The sequence below is a fragment of the Protopterus annectens genome, chromosome 4.part0 (genome assembly GCF_019279795.1).
Source record: "Protopterus annectens isolate FY-2018-M chromosome 4.part0, PAN1.0, whole genome shotgun sequence".
Classification (NCBI taxonomy): Eukaryota; Metazoa; Chordata; order Ceratodontiformes; family Protopteridae; genus Protopterus; species Protopterus annectens.
In genome coordinates this window covers 1005420662-1005438640 of record NC_056733.1, presented here as the reverse complement: position 1 = coordinate 1005438640, position 17979 = coordinate 1005420662, and positions in this window count along the sequence as shown.

Here is a 17979-nt window from a genome sequence, read left to right as displayed (position 1 = left end):
TCTGTCTGTGGCATAAACTGTAGCAACTTCTTCCTACAAAGGTGGCAAGCAGTTTGCAACAGATTACAATGAGAGAAACATTTTCTTCAGTTTAAAGTTGAGGGGTATGTCATACTTAAGGGTGTCAAACACAAGAATAATTGGCTACACTTCTGTTATTTAATTTCACATTTTTTTTAATTTCTCATACTAACCCTACAGTATCATACTTATATTTCTGAATCCTTCTCATTTCATACATTAGTACTAGATTAACTGCTCTTGAGTGCCATTTTAATCTTAGCTAATTACCTTATGTGAGAACCAAACTCTGAATCTTGTGTCTATAAGGTAAACACCTTAAACATTATGCCAGCCTTCCGCCCTTATAGCTCTTAAACTTTTTCCAAAATTGTCCATTGCTTTTATATTCCAAAAAACAATGTTTTGCATTGTTTCTCATCATTGCATTCATTACATTTCATCCAAACAGATATGGCAATAAGAGACCTTAGCAATTATGTGGCCACCTATCTTTCACTCACTCGTCATGTTTCCACCATAGTGAAGAAATCCTTCTATCTGACCCAGTTAATTTTCAAAGGAAGATCTTCAAGAATCAGAGAAGTCATCTTACTGCTGTACTCTTCCCTTATCAAATCTATCACTGAATACAATGACTCTTTGATTTGTACAAATCAAAACATATTTCTCAACTGGAATGGCCTTGGTGACTTTTAACTAAAAAATTAAAGGCTTCAAATCCTTCAACTATCACGATAGATTAGTACGGCTCTCATTATATTTGGTAGCTTAACAGCTGTGTCTCATTTTCTGAGCCACGAAAAGACTCAAACCTATTTGACCCATTCCTTATCAAAAACACTGTATCTACAAAAATGCTCCAGGGTCCAGGGGCTAAAATTTGCACAAACAAATAAAGTTGATTCGCTGTACAGATAGGTTCTTAATGCAACATATTCCAATGCTGTAAAATAACTTAAATAACTGACCACTACAGGTCAAGCAAAGTAGTACTTTGTCTGCCTTTAAGGCTAATCTCGATGATCGTATGTACACATAAATTGACACCAGGGTTATCCCATCCAGCCTGCTTGATCTGAGAGACAAGCACTATTAAGTCCTCATAATGGATGTTTAGAACTTTTAATTGTGCTTAGTTAAAGGTGCATATGGCTAGGGCTCTTATGGTCTTCATGACTGCATATTTTCTTATATGATTTATGTATGTCATGTATATGTGTGGGTTGATGATAGTGTGTCTGACTTCTGTATGTTTTGTAAATAAAAAGTATCAATTATTAGTTTTTTATTTAAGCCAGACATCTGAGGTATACATGCTTAACAAAGTGCTATAATTGGTAGAGATGGGAGGCACTCTACAGATAAATATAATTTATCCGCATGCTTTGTTCAGCTTTAGACAGTAAACAATCTTGTATGACTGGAGTAATGTCACCCAATCTTTCTGAAAGCAGTGTAAAGGATCATTAATGTGATTTATACATGTATGTGTGCATACATAGGAGGACACTGCAGTTTATCTAAAAATATTGGGTTGGCCATAATTCATTTCAGTTCCCATTGCAGACAGACTTTAGACATGTATACAATAACTGGCTATTTTTGGTGTCCTGGGTATATATAATCTGTGTGAAAGCAACTGACGTACGGCGCTATGGTGCATCACCATGTCGCAGTTATCAGCTATCTAAAGCAACTGACGTGCGGCGCTATGGTGCATCACCATGTCACAGTTATCAGCTATCTAAAGCAACTGACGTGCGGCGCTATGGTGCATCACCATGTCACAGTTATCAGCTATCTAAAGCAACTGACGTGCGGCGCTATGGTGCATCACCATGTCGCAGTTATCAGCTATCTAAAGCAACTGACGTACGGCGCTATGGTGCATCACCATGTCACAGTTATCAGCTATCTAAAGCAACTGACGTGCGGCGCTATGGTGCATCACCATGTCACAGTTATCAGCTATCTAAAGCAACTGACGTGCGGCGCTATGGTGCATCACCATGTCACAGTTATCAGCTATCTAAAGCAACTGACGTGCGGCGCTATGGTGCATCACCATGTCGCAGTTATCAGCTATCTAAAGCAACTGACGTGCGGCGCTATGGTGCATCACCATGTCACAGTTATCAGCTATCTAGCTGAGTTGTATGTACTTTCTTCTGCATGGAGTCTGCATATGCTCGCTGTCTGTGAGCGGGGTTGTATGGAGGTGCTCTGTTTTTTGCTAACATCCCAACAACATGTAGGAAATTGAGTAGGATGGCACAGTAATGCAGGGAATAACATTGTCACCTCACAAAAAGAGGTAACCTAGTTCAATTCTTGGCTAGGGTACATTCTGTGTGTTCATGTGTGATTTGTCTGAGTACTCACTTTCTCATCTACATCCCATAAACTGGTAGCGGCTGGACTGGCAACTCTATGCCTTGTCTGCAGCCAGTTATGTGGCGTGTATGTAAAAGAAGGAAGAAAAGGTCTGGCTGTGGGCATGTGTGGGCGTGTGTGTGCAGTGTGTGTGGATGTGTGTGTGTGTGTGTGTGTGTGTGTGTGTGTGTGTGTGTGTGTGTGTGTGTGTGTGTGTGTGTGTGTGTGTGTGTGTGTGTGTGTGTGTGTGTGTGTGTGTGTGTGCGCAGTGTGTGTGTGTGTGTGTGTGTGTGTGTGTGTGTGTGTGTGTGTGTGTGTGTGTGTGTGTGTGTGTGTGTGTGTGTGTGTGTGTGTGTGTGTGTGTGTGTGTGTGTGTGTGTGTGTGTGTGTGTGGGTGTGTGCATGTATATCTTGTGATAAACCTGGCTTATTAGGCAGTGTGTGTGTGTGCTTGTGTGAAAAAATAAATATCATCAGTATGAATTGTGCCAATCCATTGGCATAATGGTTACAGTATCTACTTTGCATTACAGCATCTACCTTGCAAACACAAGGTGCAGGGTTTGATTCCCACCTTTGAGAGAAATTGGCTAGGCTTAAAATGGCCCACAAAAGCAGTTAGCTTAGTACCTATTTATAAACCTATGATATATTCAGCATGGGGGGGGGGGGCAAATTCTGGGTAGCAGTATAAATGCAAAAATATATATATGTATATAAGATTTAACAAATAAATCAGACATAAAATGCAGTGCAGAACTGTTAGACCCTCAGAGCTTCTGGGGACTTGGCTACCCCTCCCCCTCTTTAGCTGTATAAAAGAATTTTTGATACAGGCTTAGTAGCCCCACCCATCTGAAGCAAGCTGTCTTCAGAAATGCACATACCATTTCTAGAACTTGCTTGTGGTCATTATTTCTATTACTTTGTTCATAATTAAACCTCAGATGTGTGTACAGAAAGTTGCTATACCTTGTTGTTGGAGCTGGAGACAGTGTGATTATTGTTTTTTTTAACTTTTCCTCACAATCATACTTCAGAGGATTGCACAGATGTTTGGTACACTGTGTCTAAAGGATGTGCACCACCTAGGAGCAACAGAGGGGGGTACATTTCTGTAATTACTATATTTTTTCACTTTTTTCAATTCAAATTTCCCCTCATCAATATAAATACCACTTCAGGTCTCCCACGAAAGGAGGCCATTACCTGGTGGGACTAACTCGGTCAACAAAATGTAAATACAAATAACTAACAACATGAAGCATCATAGGCAGCTGTCCTTTGAGGCGAAGGGGTAAGAAGACATGCTGTGTGCATATACATCTGACAGCAACAAGTCAAATATGTTACTGCAGTAATTTGCTATTTCACTTTAGTCCTATACTGACATCAGAAGTGTCCGGCAAAGATGGCTTCCTTTGGGGATAGTATATACATATGACAGCAACTTGAAATACAGGACTGAAGACATTTCTTCTTTTGAAGGCCTTGCAACCCAGAAACCTCTAAACTTAAATCAATGATTTGTTCCACAGTTATTATAGAGAACCCTTGGTTGGTGCATTGAAAGGCTACAGGACAAGGGGGCTGGGGGATAGGGTGGGCTGGGGGACAGGGTGGTATAATCATTAAGGTGTTTACCTCATAGACACAAAGTACAGGGTTTGATTTTTTGCTTCAAAACGGAAACTGGTTTGGATTAAAATGGCTCACAAGGGCAGCTAGCCTAGTACTTACCTATGAACCTATGAGCAAAATTGAGGAGTAAGTAAGTGTTTATGTCCTTAGTTATGATTTTTGCATAAAATAACTGGATCAAACAGTTGGAGAAAAGCTTTAAAATATATATCAAACCATGTATAGCTGCCTAGCAGTCCCCAGACATGTGGATTAATTCAGCCACAGTTATTATACTACAGCCAGGGACAGTTAAGTTGTGTTGAAAGAATACATGAAAAAGCTAATGAGTAAGACAAAATTTGAGAAAATGCAGAGAAAACACAAAACAAACCTCCAAAAAAAACACCTCCAAAAACAAGTGAACACAAAATAAGCACCAGCGCTCCAAACTTTAATTTAGGTTACAGCGATCTGGTACCTTGGCAATTCACCTTCAATGATCAAAGTAACATTGCACAGAGCCACCATTTTATATACCCATACAAACAAGCCGACACTAATTCAATTAAATAATTACAACTCATTAAATGCATCATTACATCAATCAGAACAAGCACCCTTTATAATCTAATTAAGCAACATTTTATATTTTTTAAAAATACATTTAAATATTTTATATATAAATACATATATATAAAACATATTTTAAACATTTTAAATATCTTAAAACATTTGACACTTTTTATAACAAACATATCATAAATAAATTCCACATTAAATATTTATCTCCTGATTCAAACTAATAGGGGACAAAGTCTGATATTTAAGAATCAATTTTGCTTCCAATTCCAATAATTTTCCTACAAAAATCACCCCCTCTAGGTAAGAAGGGAAGAGAAAGTAATCCTGATGATGTGCGATGGGGAGGAAATGGGGGAGCAGTTCTACAAGATAGAAGAACCCCATCAAGTATGTTGTCCCAGCTTGACATCATACATTTCTCCAGTATTACCATTTCTATGTCAGTGTAGCACTAACAATCTAGAATTATGGCTTCCAGATTTGGCCATAGGTGTCATTAAGTAATGTTTCAGTGAGAAAGCTCAAATCTGATCAAACATCACATCTGACATTAAGCAGCTTTTGACACTGATTTATTTAAAATTGCAAAAGACTGCTACAGATTTTGTTGCTTATTACAGAAAAACAGTTTCCTATCCACCAGCCAGAATCCTAATACTAAGGATGTTAGCATGAGACAAGAAGAACCCATGTTCTAATCCATTTTTCCCTGATTGTTATGATCTAAAGAATAGGAATAAAATACTGGATCTCCAAGGAAAAATAGCCATAGGACCTTTCCCATGGTCTTTTTAAAAACACAGAAAGAATACGGCTTCTAAACAGCAAAGCAGAACAAATTTGATATTAAGCAGAACAGAGATCCAGTTCTCATCTCAATTCACAGCTGAGTAATCCAATAAAAAATGCAGTCAGTAAAATAATGTTATTCAGGACTTAGATCAAAGCATATGAAACGCATCAGTGTCTAATAATAAAGTGTATGATAAACCAGATGTTAAATAAAGTAGGCTCTTTTCCAGCACAAGAAAAGACTGATTTACATAAAGTTGAAAAGAACTAAGTAAAGGTATCTCGGAAAAAAAACAGTTGCTCCACAGTGTGAATAATAAGCACAGGATACTGCTAATAAAGGTCTTAGGGTGAATGATGGTAACTTTTTAAACTCTGGTCCTTGATCTGTATTGACTGACAGGGGAGTGCAATATTAATGAATAGGGACTGGCTAGGCCTCACTTTGATAGATCAAGCTCTTATCAAAGTACAAAGAATGCTAGTGAAGTGCTGTGATCCCAAGTAGAGAAATCTCTAGTATGAGAAGTATAACTTTTTTTTTCTGCAGGCTTGGAAATTAATGGGGTTGGAGCTGAAAAACCTGCAGAGTTAGCTCTCCAGGAAACATCAGCTAGACAGCTTAAGCAGCTCTGACTAGTAAACAGCAAGTCAAAGTAATATGACATCATCCCCGAGCACAAAACCAACAGCAGTCACATCCACCGTCATTAGAATAATGCACACAGCAGTATATTTTGTCCTACAGAGTAACGGTTTACTAGCACATAATGATTATATTTCAGTGCCTTCAAGTTTCCTGGAAATCTAACAGCATTAGATTTTAAACTCTGCAAACTATCTGCTTTGTAATTAAGAGTTGGCAACTACAGCAGACCAGTAAAATGTACTGTTAGTATTTTTTAGCTGATAATGTTATCTACAAAACACCTATGAATTTATAAGGTTACTTGTCTGAAATGTCTTAAATGCAAGAGGAAGAAATAAATCTGTCATCTAGACAGAATCAGAATTTGGTTAATTCCATGATTCAGATTTTCCAGTGGACATTTATTGCCAGCTTATGCATCATCCATAAAAAAAATCCTTCCATGACTATTAAAAGCCACAAACTTCATTGAAACTTGATAAATTGAGTATGTTTTTCTGAGTCAGGGTCTTAGAATCTCTGGTGCAAAGGACCAGAAAAACTGCTTCTGTGGTTTACAAGACTTTTTTTTTTATCTTAGCACTTGTCATTCTTCCAGACTCAAGTTGACCAAGGAGCGCACGTAGGCTGAGAGTCCCAGGTATACCGCATAGTACACAGCACAATACCGATATCATTATCAAAGGTAGCAAAAAGGAGTTGTAAGAAAAACAACACACAACTACATATATGCAAGTGACCACATAATGGCATGCAAATTAAGGTGCTCAGTCAGATCAGGACATGATAAGATGCAAATGTAAGCACGTGACAAGGTCGCAATTCATACTCATAAATGGCAAAAAAGCACTGAGCAAGTTGCACAACATAATAAAAATGGAAAGCATGCGCAAAATTGCAGTGGTACAAGCAGCAAATATACAGAGAACAAAAACAACATTTGTTAAGCAGCATTTATGGTTCATAGGTGCTGCTACCCCTTTGCAGACAGTATTGTGAAGTAGTTACAGGCAGCAGAATCAAAATCAGTGCAGTTAGTGTATCATGTTCTACCACTTAACTTACCAGCAGCCGAGGAAGCATTCTCTCATGGACAAAGATAACATATAGACATTGTTTGAAATGTAGGGCCCACATACTGGATTGAGAGGCATGCATGCATTTCATATGCCAGTAGACACCAAGGGATGTGCAGCTCTTACTATAGTAGCTACAAGGACTTTTCAGAGAAAGACAAGGACACCTTAGGTATATCACTCTCCTTCACATGTAGAACACTCAGAACATTCCTCAGTATTGCTACTTATACAAGTGAATGAGATAATCTGTTTTTCCCAGCAAACTAGGCGAGAAAAAGTTACCATCCTGTGTAGGTTCAATGATATTAGCCACATCCCTAAAGTATCAGATGTTATCATTTGCATATGTAAGATAATAAAGCCTCATATCTATGGGGCTATATCAGGAAAAAGCAATACCATTCTGTAAACCCCCGAGATAGTAAGCAATGCAGAGGTAACAATAATCAATGTGTTTGCACAGAACCCTGATGGTGAAAACTAATGTGTTTGCATACAACTCAGGTATTACTACCCATGGTGTCTGCAGAGAGGCCTAGTAGTAATATCTAATGTGTAAGCACAAACCGTGGTAGTCATAACCAATGTATCTGCAGAGAATCCTGGTAGTGATAACCAATCTATCTCCACAGAACCCTGGTGGTGATAACTGATGTGTGTGCACAGAAACCTGTTAGTAATAACCAATTTGTCTGCACAAAACCTGGTAGGGATAACCAATGTATCTGCACAGAACCTGGTAGTGATATCCAATTTATCAGCACAGAACCCAGGCAGTGACAACCAATGTGTCTGTACAGATCCAAAGGACTGATAATCAATGTGTGTGCACAGAACTCTGTTAGTGATAACCAATGTGTCTGCACAGAACCTGATAGTGATAAACAATGTGTCTGCACAGAACCTGGTAGTGATAACTAATGTGTCTGCACAGAACCCTGGCAGTGATAACCAATGTGTCTGCACAGAAACTGGTAGTGATAACTAATGTGTCTGCACAGAACCTGGTAGTGATAACTAATGTGTCTGCACAGAACCCCGGCAGTGATAACCAATGTGTCTGCACAGACACTGGTAGTGATAACCAGTGTTTCTGCACAGAACCTGTTAGTGATAACCAATGTGCCTGCACAGGACCTAGTAGTGATAACCAATGTGTCTGCAAAGAACCTGATAGTGATAACCAATGTATCTGCACAGAACCTGGTAATAATAACCAATATATCTGCACAGAACCCTGTTAGTGATAACCAATCTGTCTGCACAGAACCTGGTAATAATAACCAATGTGTCTGCACAGAACCTGGTAGTGATAACCAATTTATCAGCACAGAACCCAGGCAGTGACAACCGATGTGTCTGTACAGATCCAAAGGACTGATAATCAATGTGTGTGCACAGAACTCTGTTAGTGATAACCAATGTGTCTGCACAGAACCTGATAGTGATAAACAATGTGTCTGCACAGAACCTGGTAGTGATAACTAATGTGTCTGCACAGAACCCTGGCAGTGATAACCAATGTGTCTGCACAGAAACTGGTAGTGATAACCAGTGTTTCTGCACAGAACCTGTTAGTGATAACCAATGTGTCTGCACAGGACCTAGTAGTGATAACCAATGTGTCTGCAAAGAACCTGATAGTGATAACCAATGTATCTGCACAGAACCCTGGTAGTGATAACCAATGTTTCTGCACAGAATCTGGTAATAATAACCAATATATCTGCACAGAACCCTGTTAGTGATAACCAATCTGTCTGCACAGAACCTAGTAATAATAACCAATGTGTCTGTACTGAACCCTAGGAGTGATAACCAATGTATCTGCACAGAACATGGTAGTGATAACCAATGTATCTGCACAGAACCTGGTAGTGATAACCAATGTATCTGCACAGAACCCTGTTAGTGATAACCAATGTGTCTGCAAAGAACCTGGTAGTGATAACCAATGTGTCTGCAAAGAACCTGGTAATAAGAACCAATGTATCTGCAAAGAACCCTGTTAGTGATAAGCAATGTGTCTGCACAGAACCTGGTAGTGATAAACAAAGTATCTGCACAGAACCCCCGGCAGTGATAACCAATGTATCAGCACAGACCCCTGTTAGTGATAACCAATGTGTCTGCACAGAACCAGATAGTGATAACCAATGTATCTGCCCAGAACCCTGTTAGTGAGAACCGATTTGTCTACACAGAACCTGGTAGTGATAAATAAAGTATCTGCACAGAACCCCCGGCAGAGATAACCAATGTATCAACACAGACCCCTATTAGTGATAATCAATGTGTCTGCACAGAACCAGATAGTGATAATCAATGTATCTGCACAGAACCCTGCTAGTAAAAACTAATGTGTCTGCATGGAACCCTGTTAGTGATAATCAATGAGTCAGTACAGAACTTGGTAGTGATAACCAATGTGTCTGCACAGAACCTGGTAATAATAACCAATGAATCTGCACAGAACCATGTTAGTGATAAGCAATGTGTCTGCACAGAACCTGGTAGTGATAAACAATGTATCTGCACAGACCCTGTTAGTGATAACCAATGTTTCTGCACATAATCTGGTAGTGATAACCAATGTATCTGCAAAGAACCCTTTTAGTGATAACCCATGTGTCTGCATGGAATCCTGTTAGTGATAACCAATGTTTCTCCACAGAACCTGGTAGTAATAACCAATATATCTGCACAGAATCATGTTAGTGGAAAACAAATGCATCTGTACAGAACCTGGTAATAATAACCAATATATCTGCACATAACCTGATAGTGATAATCAATGAGTCAGTACAGAACCCGATAGTGATAACAAATGTTTCTGCACAGAACCTGGTAATAATAACCAATGTATCTGCACAGAACCCTGTTAGTGATAACCAGTCTGTCTGCACAGAACCTGGTAGTGATAAACAATGCATCTGTACAAAACTCTGGCAGTGATAACCAATGTATCTGCACAGCTCGCTGTTAGTGATAACTAATGTGTCTGCACAGAACCAGGTAATGACAACCAATGTATCTGCACAAAACCCTGTTAGTGATAACCAATGTATCTGCACAGAAAATGGAAGTGATAACCAATGTATCTGCACAGAACCCTGTTAATGATCACCAATGTGTCTGTACAGAAACTGGTAGTGATAACCAATGTGTCTGCACATAACCTGGTAGTGATAACCAATGTGTCTGCATGGAACCCTGTTAGTGATAACCAATGTTTCTGCACAGAACCTGGTAGTGATAACCAATGTATCTGCACAGAACCCTGTTAGTGATAACCAATGTGCCTGCAGAGAATCTGGTAATAATAACCAATGTATCTGCACCAAACCCTGTTACAGATAACCAATGTGTCTGCACAAAAGCTGGTAGTGATAACAAATGTATCTATACATAACCCCAGCAGTGATAACCAATGTATCTGCACAGAAACCTGTTAATGATCACCAATGTGTCTGTACAGAAACTGGTAGTGATAACCAATGTGTCTGCACAGAACCAGGTTGTGATAACCAATATATCTGCATGGACCGCTGTTAGTGATAACCAATGTATCTGCACAGAACCTGGAAGTGATAACCAATGTATCTGCACAGAACCCTGTTAATGATAACCAATGTGTCTGCACAGAACCTGGTAGTGATAACCAATGCGTCTGCAGAGAACCTGGTAGTGATAACCAATGTGTCTGTATTGAACCCTGTTAGTGATAACCAATGTTTCTGCACAGATCCTGGTAGTGATAACCAATGTATCTGCACAGAACCCTGTTAGTGCTAACCAATGTATTTGCACAGATGCCTGTTAGTAATAACCAATGTATCTGGACAGAACCCATGTAGTGATAACCTTTGTGTCTGTACAGAATCTGGTAGTGATAACCAATATACCTGCACAGAACCCTGTTAGTGATAACCAATGTCTCTGCACAGAACTCCGGTAGTGATAACTAATGTGTCTGTACAGAACCTGGTAGTGATAACCAATGTGTCTGCACAGAACCTGGTAGTAATAACAATGTGATTGCACAGAACCTGGTAATAATAAACAATGTATCTGCACAGAACCTGGTAGTGATAACCAATGTATTTGCATGAAACCCTGTTAGTGATAACCAATGTATCTGCACAGAACCCTGTTAGTGAGAACCAATGTATCTGCAGAGAACCACAGTAGTGATAACCAATGTATCTGCACAGAACCTGGTAGGGATAACCAATGTGTCTACACAGAACCCTGTTAATGATAACCAATGTATTTGCATAAAACACTGTTAGTGAGAACCAATGTATCTGCACAGAACCCCGATAGTGATAAGCAATGTATCTACACAGGAAGCCGGTAGTGATAACCAATGTATCTGCACAGAACCTGCTAGTGATTACCAATGTTTCTGCACAGAATCCCAGTAGTGATAACCAATGTATCTGCACAGAGCCTGGTAGTGTAATCAATGTATTTGCACAGAACCTGGTAGTGATAACCAATGTATCTGCACAGAACCCTGTTAGTGATAACCAATGTGTCTGCATAGAACCTGATAGTGATAACCAATGTATCTGCAAAGAACCTTGATAGTGGCAACCAATTCATCTGCACAGAACCCTGGCAGTGACAACCAATGTGTCTGTACATAGCCTAAGGAGTGATAACCAATGTGTGTGTAGAGAACCATGGTAGTTATAGCCAATGTGTATGCACAGAACTGTGGTAATGATAACTAATGTGTTTCCACAATGCCCTGGTAGTAATAACCAATGTGTCTGCACAGAACCAGGTAGTGATAACCAATGTATTTGCACAGATCCCTGTTAGTGATAACCAATGTATCTGCACAGAACCAGGTAGTGATAACCAATGTATCTGCACAGAACCCTGTTAGTGATAATCAATGTGTCTGCACAGAACCAGGTATTGATAGCCAATGTATCTGCACAGACCCCTGTTAGTGATAACCAATGTGTCTGCACAGGACCTGGTAGTGATAACCAATGTGTTTGCACGGAACTCTGTTAGTGATAAGCAATGTTTCTGCACAGAACCTGTTAGTGATAACCAGTGTTTCTGCACAGAACCTGGTAGTGATAACCAATTTATATGCACAGAACTCTGTTAGTGATAACTAATATGTCTGTACAGAACCTGGTGATAATAACCAATGTATCTGTACAGAACCCTAATAGTGATAATCAATGAGTCAGTACAGAACCCGATAGTGATAACCAATGTTTCTGCACAGAACCTGGTAATAATAACCAATGTATCTTCACAGAACCTTGTTAGTGATAACCAATCTGTCTGTACAGAACCTGGTAGTGACAAACAATGTATCTGTACAGGACCCTGTTAGTGATAATCAGTGTGTCTGCAGAGAACCTGGTAATAATAACCAATGTATCTGCACCAAACCCTGTTACTGATAACCAATGTGTATGCACAAAACCTGGTAGTGATAACCAATGTATCTGTACAGGACCCCAGCAGTGATAACCAATGTATCTGCACAGACCCCTGTTAGTGATAACCAATGTGTCTGCACAAAACCAGGTAATGATAACCAATATATCTGCACAGAATGCTGTTAGTGATAACCAATATATCTGCACAGAACCTGGAAGTGATAACCAATGTATCTGCACAGAACCCTATTAATGATAACCAATGTGTCTGCACAGAACCTGGTAGAGATAACCAATGTGTCTGCACAGAACCTGGTAGGAATAACCAATGTGTCTGCATGGAACCCTGTTAGTGATAACCAATGTTTCTGCACAGAACCTGGTAGTGATAACCAGTGTTTCTGCACAGAACCTGATAGTGATAACCAATTTATATGCACAGAACTCTGTTAGTGATAACTAATATGTCTGTACAGAACCTGGTGATAATAACCAATGTATCTGTACAGAACCCTAATAGTGATAATCAATGAGTCAGTACAGAACCCGATAGTGATAACCAATGTTTCTGCACAGAACCTGGTAATAATAACCAATGTATCTTCACAGAACCTTGTTAGTGATAACCAATCTGTCTGTACAGAACCTGGTAGTGACAAACAATGTATCTGTACAGGACCCTGTTAGTGATAATCAGTGTGTCTGCAGAGAACCTGGTAATAATAACCAATGTGTCTGCACAGAACCTGGTAGAGATAACCAGTGTGTCTGCACAGAACCTGGTAGGAATAACCAATGTGTCTGCATGGAACCCTGTTAGTGATAACCAATGTTTCTGCACAGAACCTGGTAGTGATAATCAATGTATATGCACAGAACCCTGTTAGTGATTACCAATGTGTCTGCAGAGTACCTGGTAAGGGTAACCAGTGTATCTGCACAGAACCCTGTGTCGGAAACTACGGTACTCAGCTGTGATCAAGTCCCAACATAAAATTATAAGGACTTTCCAAACCCCAAGTGTAAAAACAAACTCTCTCCCCAATCTCTGCTCAAGACAATACCCTTATTTTACTGCTTTTACTAAACCCTCACTACAAACTCTTGCCCAGTTTTCCTGCTTGTCTGATAAACTGAGAGTCAGTACCTGGGTGGATAAAATCTCCAGCATTTGGTCTGTGATTACTGATTATTTTCTGTGCTGTCCTCCACCTCACGTGTAGCCCATGCCACCTATAACACCTCACCAGGTATTATCAGTTCTTCGTAACTTTGGGTGCCATTTTAGAAAACCCTCTCTACCCACACACATCATCCTTGCTGAAAGCGTTCCTGTGGTAGTGTGCTCATCAGGTAACTTGAATGTAGCTATAGCCTTCACTGTTATCACTAAACACTCAGGTGCATTTTTTGATGGTTTTGTATGCTATACTGGTTGTAACAGCACGTTACATTTTGAATAAGCTCCTTTGATAGAATATACTGCTGAGATGTATGCTTTAAATGTCTTCATCATTAGTTTTATATTGTCTTCATAATTGCATCACTTAGGGAGTAAATTCAAATAAGGGCTCTATATAGCAATGCATTTCACCCTATGGATATTGTTTTTTTTTTCCAGCTGATATTAAGTACACAATAGAAGTGACTGAAAACTGCTCCTAGGTCACTTTTAACAGTAGAATTCTAGTTGTGTTCATATTTCATTTTTGTTCATCATTTTTCTTAATTGCATTAGATTGGCCTTTAGCTGCTGCCCATATGTGGTTGCCCTGGCTATATTTATAACTGAGTTACTTAATTTGTTGTTGTTCTTTTATGTCATGGATGCGTGCTGCATTAGATACGGACCTGTAAAGGTTATTTATCAGTTGTTTTCTATAGTGCATTATTCCTTATTATAATAACTGCTTTTTTATGTGATTACTCTACATAAAATGACTACTTGTGCTGTTTTTTTAAGTATCTATGAACTAAGTCTGCCGACATACCCAGCATGGATTTCAATCTGTGCCCTGTAATGAGCATTAACCATTGGATCAGTACCATAAGTATTAACTTTCTTACCTAGACCACTAATTGGAAGTTTTATGCTTTTTCTTTTTTACCCTCCTGTAAATATTCTAACATTTCCATTTACTGTCTCTATCATTTTACATTCTAGCTCTCTCCCCAATCTCTGCTCAAGACAATAACCCAGTGTACAGCTTGGAAACTGCAGTCCTCAGCCCTGATCAAGTCCTAACATAAAATTATAATGATTTTCCAGCCCCTAAGTGTAAAAACAAATTATTCAGATAACTATTACTACTTTTTATGTGAACTTTAACAGCTAAACTATTTGTTCTGCTAAAACTATTTGAACTGCTCTGTCAATATTTCCCTTGGTGAGTACACCACTGTGAACACTGGCTACCATTATCCTGCCTTTTTTTTCTTTACTAATCACCCCCTGTAACCCTTATTTCACTGCTTTTACTAAAACCTCATTACAAACTCTTGCCCAGTTTTCCTGCTTGTCTGGTAAACTGAGAATCAGTACCTGGTTGGATAAAATCTCCAGCATTTGGTCTGTGATTCCTAGTTGTTTTCTGTGCTGTCCTCTACTTCAGGTGTAGCTCTGCTCCATTCACCCTCGCTGCACTTGGGTTCACTTCTCTCTTTACCCACCCCCATTTCCACCCACCCCATATCATTACCTTTATACCTAACCTTCTAAACCTCCTACCCCTTTATTTCCACCCATTCCTGTCTTCTAGAACATTCTACTCATGTTTCCCCTACTTATTACTTAATCGTTTACCCTGACGCAATTCACCTTGCTTCCTACAAATCTCATACTCCCCCTTCAGGTCACTTCACCTAAATTTCTTCAAACTCTGTAATAGGTTGAATACCTTTCCCTTGTTAAGTCCATTACCCACACCTTACTCCATCCCAAACCTACTTCCCCCCTCGATCATGGCTATCTCAACCATCTGTATTTTCCTCTTGCCTCCATTTTTTCTCCTTCCCACCCTTAGATCATATATGACTCAGTTACCTCCAGTCCATAAAGATCCCACAAATCCCCATACTAAAACCTTCACTTCTCCTCTGCACTCAATTACTATCTCCTCATCTGTCTTATCTATGAAAATCCCTCTTCCTAAAATCAAAATTCCTTCCTCTCACTCTCTAGCATCTAAAACTAAGACTAAGTACCTGACCTATTACCCACTTAAATTCAAACTCTACCACCTCCATGTAGACCTGTTTCTGTAAGGAGACATACATCCAAATCCTGGACACTTCCCTCATGTCACCATGAATAACATTACCTCTCCCTACGCAAAAACCTCATCCTCTCCAAACAAACATATTTCCTTCCGCTCTATGAATACTCATAGTATTCTAAACAAAGTTAGTGAAATCCATGTCTGGATATCCATCCACACACCTGATGTCATCACCCTAACAGAAATTTGGCTAAAACCCCAAAACCTTGATAAAGATATTCTCCTCCTTGGTTAAAATATACTCAACTTAGATCACCAAAACAAAAAAGGAAGTGGCATAGTCATTGTCTATTCCAACCAAATCACTCTCACAAGTGTTATGAAACTGATCCCATCCTTTCTCTTGCTGGGCTACTGACAGCTCACCTTAAACTCAGTGACTACACCACCATCACAGTAGCTGCCATCTATATTCCTCCAGGGGACAACATTCTTCTACTCAAAAACATTATCTCAAACTTGTCTCAACATATTCCCAATGAAACCCTGTTCCTTGGGGAAGTTGATATTAACTGTTTAAGTCTCTGTAATCCAAACTCTCAAACTCACCTTAATTTATATGACTTTACACAGCTAAACTCCCAACCTACCCATATAAACAATTCTCACACCTCTAGCACTCTTATTGAAAGGGTACTTGTCTAAAATCCTTTCACATATCATATTCCTGAAACCCTAACAAACACCCTGAGTGATCACTCACCTATAAAAGTGCTTAGTTTCACTTCCTACTTCTCTAAACCACCTAGATTAATTGTGTCTATATTACATAATCGAACTTTTAAAAGTTTGAACGTCATATGGTCGACACCATATGATCGAACTTTTAAAGGTTCGAAAATGTAATAAAAAAATAAACCAAAGAAAAAACCTACCTGAACGGTTTAAGCAAGGGAGGCAAGCCCCCCCCTGCACCCCCCACATGGGGAGCTGCACAGCTTACACCCCCCACTCTTTAAATATACTAACTCCAATATCGCACTACAGTGCAGAAAAGGGAAATCTTCCCATTCCACACTGTACGGAGATCTCCGTTGAATTGTTCGAACTTTTAAAAGTTCGATCATATGGTGTCAACCATATGACATTCAAACTTTTAAGACTTTGACAACATGATATAGACCCAATAAATTACCTGTCACAAACTCTCTAACTTCCACCCTGAAACCTTTAATGCCCTCCTCTTTAGAGTAAACTGGAAATTCCTTACCCAACTCCCACTTGAAGAAGCAGTCCTGGCTTTCAACTCCACCTTCCTTAGCATCTTAGACTCGTTTGCCCCCCCCCCCCCGCACAGTCCATATAAAATCTAACATATCTCCATGGCTGTCGAAAGCCACTCATACCCTTATGAAAACCAGAGAAAGGTTATGGAAAAAATGGTCACAAACTAAGCTCCCTGCAGACTTGCAAAAATATAAAAGAACTCAAAAATCTGACAAAAAACACATAAACAAAGATAAAAAAGACTTGTGTTACAAACCTCCCACGGCCTTAAGATCTAATCCTAAAAAAATCTACTACTAACTCCTCAAATACCTTCTCTCTCAAACCTGTACCTAGTAGCTACATCAAAACTCTACTCTCCAAATTAAATCCATGGTCAGCATCAGCTGACAACATCCCTTCAACTTTTCTTCAACTAGCAGCTGACTCTCTTGCTCTCCCAGTATCTATCTTAATTAATCGCTCCATCTCTGAAACTAAAGTCCCTTCCATCTGGAAACAGTTCTACACTCTACCTATACACAAAGGCGGTAACTCCTCTGATATCTGCAATTTTAGATCTATTGCCATCCTCTCCCCTCTCTCTAAAGTGCTGGAAAAATGTATTCATAAACAAGTTATGCAGTATCTAATACAGGAAAATATGCTCACACCCACTCAACATGGCTTCAGACTCAATCATAGCACTACTGCAACTCTATTATCCTTCCTCAACACAGTCTCTCTAGCTAGAGATGACCACACATGTATTTTTTGTCTATTCTTAGGCCTCTCAAAAGCTTCTGATACTGTCTCTCACTCTCTTACGTTTATAGGTTCATAGGTAGGTACTAGGCTATTGGCCCTAGCCACAAAGGTACCCTGGCTTTCGCCACCCAAGAAAAGTAATTTCCTATTTCCAATCCAATCATCAAGATTTTTCTTGAAGAGTGCTAATG